Below are 13,460 nucleotides of genomic sequence, written 5' to 3'. Positions count from 1 at the left end.
GCTCTTCTTGGCAAACAGACTTAGAAATTCTACTTTAGGAGAACAAGCTACACGATGAGTATAGATTTAACTTAAATTTAGAGTAGTGGATCTGTAAATGTCCTCTAAGCTCTTCCCTTATCCATAAACAATGGTTAATTGAATGCTTTGCATCCTCAAAGGGCATATATTCTCTCAAGATTCCTGCTTCTGTGCCCTCTGGTCTCAACTTAATTTTAATCAAGGTTAAATTAAAGATATTTGGGGCTTATAATTTTTCCATTTTACAGCATCTGAGTTATTCTGTGATCTTATGCCCTCTGCTCAACCCAACCCACATCAAATTATGTGCTGAGGGAAGTATCTGAAATGCATCCACATTTATTTCCAATGGCTGTTTATTCATTGGACAGCCCTTCCCAGGGACATTTGTGTTTGAACAGAACTGTCAGAAATAAACTAAACACCAACGGTGGAATTTCAGACAGTGAACCTGAAATCAGAAAACAGACTAAAGCTTCTATGGCTACCTACAGGCCTGGCTATGGGTCACCCCCTCTTCACTCCCCCTGTATCTTATAACAAGTGTTGCTCTGAAGAAAAGTATCCAAAATTTATTTTCAGAGCACTCCATGCCTCCCTTTCCTGAGCTTTTCAGAATCCAGTACTAAGAAACACTGGTGTAGCGAGGGGATCATGGACTGTACTATTGGGGGGCCTGATTGAATCCCAGTTTCATCATTTATCATCAGGGAGACCTGGGCAAGTCTCATCTTTTCGGGGCCTTGATTTCCTCTTCTGCAAATGAGAGAGGACAATGCACATCACCTGGGTTGCTGGAAGGATGAAATCAGTTGGAGAATGTGAAAATTCTTTATAAGCAGTTCAAGTTAGTTAATTGGTGGTTAGCTAGTGGGTCTCTACCTGTTCGCCGAGAGGCACAAATCGCTGTAGATATAGATATAGCTACAGACATGGATATGGATATAGAAATGGATATATCCACAGCCCAAGAGACAGAATCTGTGCATTTATCTGGATGCTAGAAAAATTAGTTTAATTGTTCAACAAATATGATTGAGTCACTCCACAGAGCCAGGCGCTGTGCTGGACTCTGAAGTGGTGGACAAAGCAGATGTGGTCCAGCTGTGGATTCCTGATGCCCTCAGCCTGCCCTGCTCATGCAGCAAACCCAGGTGGACATCCTGCATGCTTGGATTAGTAGCCCCTTGGCAACTGGGCAGAATCTCAGGAGCCCAACTGGGGGCAAGATGGTGGTAACAGCAGGACACACACCCCCAACTCCCTTCACACTAGGGCAAGGCCATACCAACACTGCGCTGAGATAAATTTTCATCCTTTAAACAAACCTCATGACTCCTTTTTCTCAATTGTTAGGATGACATTTAGAATTTATGTGGCTCCTGAAGACTGCTAATTTGGTAGGAGAGCAAGAGATCCATCATTTAGGGGAAGGCAAGTTGGTCTGTCCACTGGCCCAAATGCTGACCCACAGAAGCAGTCATTTCAGGAAGAGGCAGTTGTAAATCCCATGTTTGTCCTCAATAAGCCATCTTAGCTTTTGTCAGACAAAGGCTTACCCTCAGTTTAAAAAAAAAGTTCTGGTAATATTTCTGTCTCAAGGATATTTCCTTCTCATGGCAAGAGAACTAAAGTAACTTGTAAGGGGAGAATAAGCTCTGACATTTACACAGCAGTGTCACAGTTAACAAGGCCTTTTTACCCCTATCATCTCAATTCCAGCCTCAGGATAACCCTGGATAGAAGGAGTTTTCAGAGAAAGAAACTGAGGCATGGACAGGTTAAGTGTCCTGCCCAAGATCAGGTAGCCAATGTCAAAGTGTTAAAGGCTGCAGGGGACTGAGCCATCCTACTCCATCATAATCCTGCTGGAGGGGGTGGGGTGAGCGTTAGGGATGTATTGAAAAACAAACAAACAAACAAACAAACAAACGTATCAATGCCTTCCACCAGATTCTAGAAAATAAAAGTCCTGCTGTTCCTTCCTCCACCTTGCCCTAAGGCATTTAAAAGCATATTTTTTTGTTTTTCCCTCGTGCACTGTTGGTGGGAATGGAAATTGATGCAGCCACTACTGGAAACAGTATGGAGGTTCCTCAAAAACTTAAAAATAGAACTGCCATATGATCCAACAGTCCCACTACAGGGTACGTATCCAAAGGAAATGAAATCAGGATCCCAAAGATATGTGCACTCCCATGCTCTTTGCAGCATTGTTCATAATAACCACGATACAGAAATCATCCCCATGTCTGTCAAGGAAGACATTATCTTTGATGTGGAACTATTGTTCAAAAGCAACATTAAATATGACCACTCTTCAAGCTTTTACGTGGTGGGTCTCAATGATTTTCGGGTCCCATGTGACTACAAGATGTCTAAATGTGCCAGGAGGCATGAGCTGAGTGCAAAAGAGCAAATGGCAGAATGAAAGCACTCTATGAATTTCCCCTTGATGCAAAAGAGGCTGGACTTGAGGCAAGAATCCCCAGGAGCCCAGAGAGAGTTGCTGAAGGGTGACAAGGGCAGAGAGAGGAAAAGACATAGTCACCCTTGGAGATCACAGATAATCCTGGAGCCTCTGGACCAAAAAAAGGGCCAGCTGGAAAAACTGCCCCCAGCCACCCTCCACACCCCTCCCCATTCCAGTATGAGCTACAGCAGTTCCTTGGGGTGTACAGTCCAAGACAGCACTATTTATTTTTATCTTTTATCCTCTGAAAGGAATAATAGGATTCATCAATAATGTCTCGTTTTTAGACTCAATTGGGAAATCAGAAAATTTGCCACAAGAATGGCATTCCCTCTGATCGATTTTACTATAATATCTTGGACCATGTGATTACAGCTGAATTTCCCCATAAAAACTAGTGTCCTTTCTGGTATATGAGCAGGCCACTGGAAACAGCTTCTAATGGCCAGTGTCTGGCTGAAATTGGTGCTGTCAGATCAACTCAAGATTTCCTATTTCTTCACCTGCCATAAATGCGCACCGCTCCTGGAGAATGAGGTCAATTTTCCTTCTGGCTCTTTCCAGGCTCTCCCGGGACACTGGTTTGCAGTGTTGTGCTGTTTGGAATCTTTGGGAAGAAGAGGCTGCATTGGAAGCAGAGGCTTATTAGAGAATAACACCTGTAAAAGAAAAAGGGGAGAAGCAGGCCAGGGCAGGGGAGCCATCCGTCCTCGACGCAGACCCCACAGAGTTCAGTCAGCCCCGTGGGGGCTCCGAAGCAGAGACTGCCTGTCGGAGGAGTCCCGCATGGGGCGGAAATGGCTGACGCTTGTACCATCCCGTCTGCTCAGTCACAGTCCAGAGGTTCTCTGAGAGAAGAGTGACCTCTGCTTGCAAGCTGACAAGGAGGCAGAGGGGCGAACAGCTGGAGACTGTCAGCAAAGCACACCCCTGGCCGCTGGGCATCCAGGCTTTTCTAGAAACAACCTCTGATTCTCCAGGTCTGCTAAACATGGTGAAAAAGACATTTGGGCATTGCCAGATGATATAAGCTTAGAGGAACTTGGTAAATGCTGTTAAAGAAGATCTCCAGGCCTTTCTGAGCCCAAGAGAACATTAGCTGTCATTTTTTTTCTGAGAACTTCACTGCTTAACAGGAGTTAGTAACTGCCGCTTATTGACTTCCTCTTCTCATAGTTCATTGGTTGATGCAATAAACATCTACTGAGTACTTTCTATTTATTTATTTATTTATTTATTTATTTATTTATTTATTTATTTATTTTTATTACAGTATAATCGACATACAATATTATACTAGTTTCAAGTGTATAACATAGTGACTCAATATTAATAATATACCTTAGGATGTGATCACCACAGTAAGTCTAGTAACCATCTGTCACCATACAAAACTATTATAATATTATTGACCATATTCCCTATGCTGTACAATATATTCCCATGACTTATTTATTTTATAACTGGAAGTTTGTACCTCTTATGCCCCTTCACTTCTTTGAGCCAACCCTCCACGCCCCTCCTCTCTGGCAACCATCAGTTATTAAGCATTTTCAGCATATATCTATTGAGCTCCTTGAATGCGGCACACCGTGGGTGAAGGATTCAGGCTCCAAAGACTCCTGGGGCTTAAACCCTGCCCCCAAAGAACTGGCACTTAAACAACAGATAAAGAACTAAAGAAATGCAAGCAATTATATCATTGCTAATGTAAAGAAAAATATTTGGTCTTGATCAGTTGATAAAAACTGAGAGGAACTCAGTAAAAGGTGTTACAGATCTTAAGGTCTTTCTAGACCCAAAAGACTATTAGCAGTGACTCCTTCCTATAAATTCACTGCTTACCAGGAATGAATAACCCAGAGGGATATAAATGCACAGAAGAGTGAGTGATTTCGTCTGACTAGCAAGGCTTCCCAGGAACAGCTTCCCAGAGCCACAATCACTAGCTGTGGGCCACGGTAGATGGGTGGGATTTTAACACAGATACGAGGAGAGGGCCATTCTGCATGGAGGATGTAAAATGAGCAAAGCTGCCAAGTAAGAACGACAGCAAGAATAGTAGCTAACACTTTTCTAAAGCTTATTTGTGCTAGGCACTTTATATAAGTTTACCTTACTTAAGACTGGAAACATCTCTGCCAAGGAGGTATTACTATTCCCAACACACCGAGGAAGCATCTAAGGCTCAGAGAGGTTAGGTAACTTGCCTTCAGGTGCATAGGCAGTGGCAGATTCAGGATTCAAAGTCAAAGTCAGGTCATTTGACTTGAAAGCCCATTACCAACCCTACGCTGTCTCCTGACCCTAAATGTGGGGGAATTTGCTATTGACAAGGGAGAGTTCATAGCTGGATGAGGAGGAGAAGGAGGAGAGATTCTGAGGGAGAAGAATAGTGGTCCACCCTGGGTTGTCTGTGGAACATCTGAGTGGATGTGTGGATCAGGATCAGGAGTCACGTAGAAACTTGCTTCTGAAATGCAGACAGACTGGGATTAAGACAGGGTTTGTGTTAGTAGGTGAAGACCTGTTTATGAAGCAGGGAGAGCCATGGGTTGGCTTAAAAAAAACATTGAGTGTGAGACTCCAAAGTTTGGCTACATGCCTTGTGGAAGAGAAGCAGGATATGTTTTGCCACAGATGGGTGGGGAGGGGTGAAAGTGGGCTACAAAAATAGGGAGAGAGAAGAGAGAAGGAAGAACCAAGACAGATGAAGAAGGCTCTGCTAGCTATGAGCCGTGTATGTGCGTGTGTGTGTGTGTGTGTGTGTGTGTGTGTGTGTGTGTGTGTTTAAGCCAACAAAGGAGACTTCCACGTCAGGCCAACAATGGGTGAAACAGAGACTGTGCTCCGAGCAGGGGCCCAGGGCCAAGGAACCCTGACAACCAAGACTAAGAATTCACAGAAATCATGGGCAGGACTCTGGCCTTCCACAGGCTGGAGAGTCAAGTCAAACTACCAAGTTCTCCGCGGAACAGGGAGGGCCTGGCTGGGTGAGAGCAGGCTGAGGATGGAACTTTAACCACACTTAAGATGCTACAAGTGGAGACCAAATCCAGTGACGGAGAAAGCAAAGGGCAGAATAGAGGGAGGATGGAGATGATACTGAGCAGAGGGAAGAGCTGGAGGGCCTCGCTCGACCCTGAACCAGGTGCTGGGCATTAGATAAATCAACCAAGCGCCTCTGGGTGTCTCCATATGGGACCATCAACCACACAACCCCAGAGCTTTTCAATGTATGATACTGTGAGCTTGGGGGAAGAATGGGCAGGAAGGTAAGAGAAGCAGGGAGAGTTACATGTCCTGGCTGTAAAGAGGGGAGATACAAGGAGGCAGCTTCCAGTGCTGTTGAGTGCTGAGACTGAGAAGTCACGGACTTAGAGTTGCCCACTGGGTTTGGAGAGGGGCCGTGCCTTCTGGGAGAGGAGTAAGGCCAGATCGCCATTCCCTTGTCTAGGAGATTAAGTGTCCACCCTTCCTATTTTAATAAGGTGCCAAGCGTGGGTGTGTTCAGTTGGGAAGTGTTTCTGTACCAAAGGCGAATGGCCAGCCCTGATGGATATGTGAGGGCAGCACAGTCTGTCCTGGCTGCTGACCCATTTCTCAATGCCAAGTGACAGGAATCCCACGGCTCAAACTCATGGCCCCAGGGATAATGAGCTTCTGACCAAGCAGTTCTGGAAATTATGCTCCCCTCTCCTAAACGGATGAAGAACTCCCAGGAGGCAGAAGGGATGCAATCTCATGTGGTGAGTCTCCTTTCTGTCACTCTGACTTTGACTATTCCAGCTGGCTCTCCACTGTCCCCCGGCTATGCTATCTCCAGCCAAAGAGGACATCGGGCAACTTCAGAAACAATTTTGAGAGGCAAGGGGGGCAGACTGAGGGACACTGGGAAGACCTTCCCCTCATGGATAGACCCCTCCCCCACTCAGACGTCATAGGGGTCTGAGATGAAACAGATGACTTCTTTGTCAAGTTCTCCCTTCGGAGGAATAATAACCCATTACTCATCTTCACTCAGCAATGACTTCACTATCACTTCACTAATCACTTCACCTATCACTTCACTAATATCTTTCCTCAGGTGTCTCATCTTCAGCAAGGCCTTCCCTGCCTACCCCATCTAAAATGGAACCTCTTTCACCCTCCATTGGTTCACACAGCTTTTTCTTTGTAAGCAGTCTCGACTACTCAACATAATGTATGCTCATTGGCTGGTGTATTTGTTTAATATTGTTTTCCTCATTAGAATGTAACCTCCATGAAGGCAGAGATCTTGCCTGTCTTGTACTCTGCTATCTCCTGAAGTTCTAGAAAAGCTCCTGGTATTGAATGGTCATTCAACAAACACTAAAGCATGAGTGAACAAGAAGATGCCATTGAGACAATACTTTTTGGGGGGAGGCCACAGGCAAACACCATGATGTTTGGTTCACTGTTCTAGTCCCACTGCCTAGCGCAGCCCCTGACTCTCAACTATCTGTCCGATTAGTACATAAAAGGAGGAATACATAAAAACAGACATTGGGGATGCCAATGTCTGTTCCAGCATCCCCATAGAGTGACTGACGAAGAGTCCCAGACAGCATTGGGATTTGGAGTACCTGGAATGGGCACTAATGAACAGGAAAAACTGTACAAAGAGAAGTCAGGGAGAACCAAAGATGTTCTAGGCTCCTGGAGTCATTGAGTCTCTGGTCTGTGACAGAGGAGGGTCCTGTCATACAGTGTGAAGGTTGGCTTCTGAAATTCTTCTTTCTCTATAGGGAGTGACGCTTCAGCCACAAAGGATAGATGTTGTATATCTGAAATGTATATATACTCATATAATGTCTTGTATACTAATTTTACCAGATTTTTTTTTGAAAAAGAAAGCAAACAAAAATGACTTTCTAGTGCTGACCACCTACATTTCCATTTTTCAAAGTGTAGAGGAAAGGTCTTCACAAGTTAAGAAATACGATGTATTTTAAGGCAGCAGGGCTTAGCTTGGAAATAAATATATGAATCTGCTTCTCTCTCCCCTTCTTTTTGTCCTGTCATATTCTTGAGTAAATGTCTCAGTTCAGAGCGGTCAAGTTCACATCCTGTGTTTAGATGGAGGAGGATTCTTTTTCTGGGCAAAGACATATGACTCTGGTGGGTCCTGCTGTGTTTCTACTCCATCAACTCCATGTTGAGTTGTTGGGGTTCTTATCTCCATTAACCCAATAAAAACTGGTCCTGTTATGAAAAGGACACCTAAAAATCACAGCCACCACTGACTACCCTGAAGCTGTTTCATTTGAGTGATGACTGGGGAGTGTTTTAGTCATTTGAAATCATTAAATTTGGTAAGAGGCTCATCTCATCTTACAAGTGTGCCAGAATTGCTTACATCTGTGTTCATTAAGATGTTTACTCTAAGCTGTCATTTGTACACAATGTTCTCCATAAACTGTTGACTTACTTTTAATTCTTTTTTACTATTCCACATCCATGGTTTTGTACCATGGTGTCTCTCAGCAACCCGGGGTGCAATTGCAGGGAGTAACTGACCCCATAGGATTTGAGTATCTTTGTGCCCGAGGAATATTTCATTTGGGCAACTTTTGGTGTGTTGTTATTGGCGAGGGTTTGGGCCAAGAGCCATGCTCAATTTTCTAGTTGAGTAGAATGGTTTACACATACCATTCCCTCTGCCTGGCGCTCTCAGCCCTTCCACATCCCTATTTGCCTACTCTCTCACTTAACTAAGACCCAGTGAGTTTTTAGATCTCATTTCAGCCAGTGAGAGGGACTAAAAGAGATAGGAGGGCAGAGGAGGGAGAAGCTGGGGTATTTCTTCCCTCCATCTCCACTTCAGGTGGCATCTCACACCACACAAGCCCACCACGGTTCCAGCTGCTTGTAGGTGACCCTGATTTCTGCCCAGCACCTCTTCCCTAGGGAAGGTCATAGCTTCTTGCTGCTGCTAGTCTCTAGATTACCTCTCTGTCTCCTTTTGACTTCTTAGCCTATCAACACTGTAACAAATTCCTTTAATAAATTCCCTTTCTATAAATACCCAAAGTGGTTTCTGTTTCCCTAGTTGGATCCTGATTGATACAGTTCAGGAGAAATTAATTTAAGTAGACTTTGGAGGAGAATAGACACTTATTTCACTAATACTGTCACTGCTCAAATTAGTTCTGAAATTCCTTTCTCTTTGGGAATTGTCTTAACAACAGGCTTTCAAGCCAAAAAAGAACACCAGCATATTAACTTTCTGGAGCTGCTGCAACAAATTACCATGAACATGGTGGCTTAAAACAAAAGAAATTTATTGTCTTAGTTCTGTAGGCCAGAAATCTGAAATCCAGGTGTCAGCAGGGTTGTGCTCTTTCTGAAGGCTGTAAGAGAAAATCCTTTCTTGCCTGCTCCAGCTTCTGCTATCTCTAGGCATTCCTTAGCTCATGGCTGAATGACTCCAATCTCTGCCTCCATCTTCAGGGGCCTTCTCCTTTCTGCTCTCTCAAATCTCCCTCTGCCTCTATCTTAAAGACGCTTGTCATTGGATTCAAAGCCCACCTGGATAATCCAAGATCTCATTTTGAGATCTTCACTTAATTACCTCTGTAAAGACCCTTTTTCTAAATAAGGTCATATTTGTGGTTCCTCAGATTAGGACACAGACAGATCTTTTTGGGAGGGGGCATCATTCAATCCACCACAACCAGTTTCATTGCTTTATAGTCAATTGGGAAAATTTCTCTCTCTCTCTCTCTCTCTCTCTCTCTCTCTCTCTCTCTCTCTCTCTCTCTCATGCACACACTCACACAAACACACTCTCACACATACACAAATACACTCACATTCATTACTCCACTTGATCAACTTCATTCACTCAACTTAGCTCTCAGTTTTCTGCTGTTTCCAAAAATTAAATCAAATCTTAAGAGATGAGGAATGTGTTCTATGGCAAATAATGGAAAACCTTATCATAGCAGCATAGAGAAGATAAATGATTTGCCGACACCCACAAAAGTTGGTCAGTGGAAAAGATACACTTTGAATTCTGTCTTTCACTAAAGCTGACTCCAAAAATCAGCAGAAAAGCGACTTGGGTCTCTTTACTTGAACAGTATGCGTCGTCCACTTTATACTCCTTCTCTGCCCTCACTCAGCAGTTGCTTTTCCTGTTTTTAATCTACATACATGCTTTCTCAATTATTCTTAGTCCACATTCATCTTCCAAGTTAAATAAGGCTAAGACAGCTACTTATTGGTCCTGTGATATTTTTAAGGATAAAGAGAGTCCTTCACAAAGACATAATCTTTTATAGAATCATCTGAAGGCTTAATTTATATCATTTCTTGTGTCCTGGCTCAAGTCAATGAATGACAAACAGTGACGTAAATGGAGGCTTTAGATGACTTTACCGAGATTATACTTCAGCTATTGGTTCGGAGCAAATAGAATCCTTTACCGAAATATAGTTGCACTGACTAATGCTCACCAAGAATAAACTGAAAAGAGCATTAGATGTAGAAATAGAACGAGTAATTGCCCTGAGTTAAAAAAAAAAAAAAAAAGATGTGCTTTCTAGATGAGTCAAATTCCACATAATTTTTAATGTAAGGGAGAAGCAAAGACCTGTGTGGAATATTTGTAGAGTCTTTAGAAAGTGGGGGGGAAGGAAGAAATTGAGGTTTAAGAATGCACCCTAGTGACCAGTTAGGCAGTGCCTCTCCCTGTGGCTATTACCGGTGAAGGATTGCCTCACAAAGTAGACATATCAGAAAGGTTTTGTACAGCATTAATTAAAATGTAAAGAAGAAAGAGCCCCTACAATCTTCTCTTGTTTCCTTTTCAAAGTTATGAGTAGCAAAACATGTGACTGACCATGCAAGGATATGGATTATTCTAGCAAAACACTAATCTGACACATATTTTATGAAACTCGTAATAGACTTGCTTTTGATGAATTAAAGCTACCAGTCACTGTGCTGAGGCCATTATATTCATCTCCAATATTTATGAGAACCCTGCCCTTTTATAGATAAGGAAATTAGGACTCAGAAAAGCAAAGACTTTTTACCCAAAGGCCACAAATGGAATTACCTCAATTCCAAAACGCTATTGACTGTGGGACTCACCATTGATTTCATTACTGCTTTACAGGGAACAACAAAAAACACACTTCATTAAGTGTATGGCTCTGTTGTAAGATCAATTGTGCTTTCAAAAACATTAACATTAGAAAGGGAAAAACAAAAGAACATCTGAAATACACAGAAACATGGCAGAACATCAGGTCTGAAGAAAGGCGTTGTATGGAGGTCTTTCTGGTCACAAGACCCAGGGTCTCTCCAGAACCGCCTGCTCCTTCCCTCCTCTGTATCAGGGCCAACAACGGCAGGTCACACGAGAACTAGAACCAATCCAACAAAACCACATTTTCAGTCCTCTCCATCTCTTGTTAGCTTTTCTGTAATCTGCATCAGTAAGGACATTTTAAAAACTTGATATCGGATATCACTGATTCATCAATATCTTCCTCATCCATTTCCTTAGTCTGCAAATATTGTGAGCGAGACCTTGCGCTGGGCCCAGCGGGAGTGGGGGAAAAGGGGCGGGGGAGGGGTGGTGGCAGAGAGCAGAACACTGTCCTCATGAAGCTTACACGTGGGTCAGAGGAGGCAAGGAGAGAGGAGGCTGGGGCATTATCAAGGAATCCCCCAAACCCACAAGAAATAGAGCTGGAGTATGTGGTATGCAAGAGAGTTCTCATCTCCCTGGAAGCCTCTCTAGGAAGATTGGATCTACTAGAGGAGACCGTGGCTGACTCTCCTGAATCAAGGTCTGGGAAGAGTTACCTTCGCTAAGAGAGGAAGGAAAAGTGTTGAGCAAGGTGTGTGCAAAAGCCCCTTGCTGAGAGCAGGAGGGGTACAATGAAATAGGAACAGGCCAGTGTTACTACAGTGTAGGGAATGAAGAGGCTGGCAAGGTGGCAGGGGTATCATGGAGGGTTTCAAAGGCCACTAGGCCACTGTCCAGAGCAGCAGGTAAGATTACAAACTTTGAAGCCTGTCTCCTTGGGTTCAAGTCCCTACTCTAGCACTTATTAGTTGTGTTACTTAACCTCTCTGTTTGTTCATTTGAAATATGAGGCTATTGATGGGAGGCTTAAATTAATTAGTACTGGTGTGTGTAAAACTTTCTAGAACAGTGCTTGGCACACATCCAGGGCCATATACATATTTGCTATCATTCTAAGAGCAACAGAGGTACTGCGCAGCTTAGGATCAAGAAGGTGACATCATTGGCTTTGGATTTCAAAACGGTCACTCGAGCCTCCATATAGAAAATGGATTGTAGGGAGGCAAAAAGCTATGGGTTGGCCAATTAGAATGGTTGCAATAGTCCAGGTGAGATGTGAAAAAGAATGGTCGCGAGAGATGGACAGAATAAAGAGATAGAAGACAAAACCAACAGGACCTGGAGAGAGAGAGGACGGTCTCATCTCGGGTAGTGGAACCATTCTTCCCCTTGACAGCTAAAACACCTGCGAAAGGAAACTCAGAGACAAAAGCAAGAAGTCTGTTTGCAAAGAACTGCAAGGAAGCCAGAAAATACAAAACCACAACAGGTATTTTAAAAAAAAAAAAAACCTGCAAAAGTGCCAAGGTTACCAATTTTCCATCCGTCTGTTCATGGTGGAGTAAGAGCAATTTTCAGACGTGATTTTCATCTCCACATCTATAGAAATCAGCACTGCACAAGTCAGGGATAAAGGTATTTTGCTAGGTAATCAGCAACTGTCAGGAAATGCTTAAGGACTCATTTATTTTGGGTACTAGAACTAGACAGCGTGATCCTGTTCTTTTGTTGTTATTTTATCACAGGATGCTAAGTGTTTTATATTTTTTTCTACCCGTGGGGCATGAGAGCTGCACTTATTTATTCTTAGTGGAGGTGTGCAAAGCGTCGGTTTTGCTTCTCCACTGCCCCTGTCCCTCTCTCCCTTCGGCCACCTCCAGTGTTGAGGGGCCTTTTGCTCTGCACATCTCTCTCCAGTCTTTTCTGGGCCCTCCTGCCATTGGGAAGTTCCTCAACAAGCTCCCTGAGCTCTTCTCTGGTACTGGATTTCCTACAAACAAGGGGCTTAGAACTGACAAAATTCAGGGATGGAGGTCGGGGGGAGAGGGTGGGAGAGGGGAAGATGGTTGCAAAGTTTCTGGCCATGATTCAGAGTCCTAGTAAGGTAGTGTAGTGGATTGTACAGTGTCACTGGAATCTCAGAATGTGATCTAATTTGGAAATAGGGTCTTTGCAGGCATAATTAATTAAGGATCTTGAGAAGACATCTCTAGATTTAGGGTGGATCTTAAATCCAATGACTGGCCTCCTTATAAGAGTTGAGTGCACACAGAAATACAGAGATGATATGAAGATGGAGGCAGAGATTGGAATGATGGGTCTATAAACCAGGGAAGCCAGGAACTAGGCCAGAAGCTGCAAGAGGCAGAGAAGGATTCTCTCCTAGGACTTTGGAGGGAGCCTGGCCCTGCCGGCACCTTAATTTCAGACTCTGGGCTTCCAGAACAGTGAGAGAATACATTTCTGTTGTTTAAGTCACAGAGGTTGTGGTCACTTGTTACAGCAGCCCTGAGAAACTAATACACATGGACTGTCGATACAGGGGATGGAGAGGGGCTCAGAAGAATGGCAGAGGAAAGGGTGGCATCAAGGAGGGAAAGACAGGATCTGAACAGGAACCCCCTATCGCTCTCATCCCAACAGACTGACTTTCAGGACCACCCTAGGCCAGAGTCTGATTTCAGAGTCAGAGAGAAGACTGTTGAACAATTAAATAAAATTTAGATGGTTTGGCAAAAATTGCTGTCAACCAATACCTTTTCTCTCCTTCCTGTTAATGATAGAACTTCTCCTGCCAGGTGTTAACTGGGCACATGGCCACCCATCTAGAGACTACATTCC

Source organism: Rhinolophus hipposideros, assembly GCF_964194185.1.
Source record: "Rhinolophus hipposideros genome assembly, chromosome: 1".
In the NCBI taxonomy this organism is placed as follows: Eukaryota; Metazoa; Chordata; class Mammalia; order Chiroptera; family Rhinolophidae; genus Rhinolophus; species Rhinolophus hipposideros.
The sequence above is the reverse complement of the archived record's forward strand: the minus strand, read 5'-3'. Positions refer to the sequence as shown.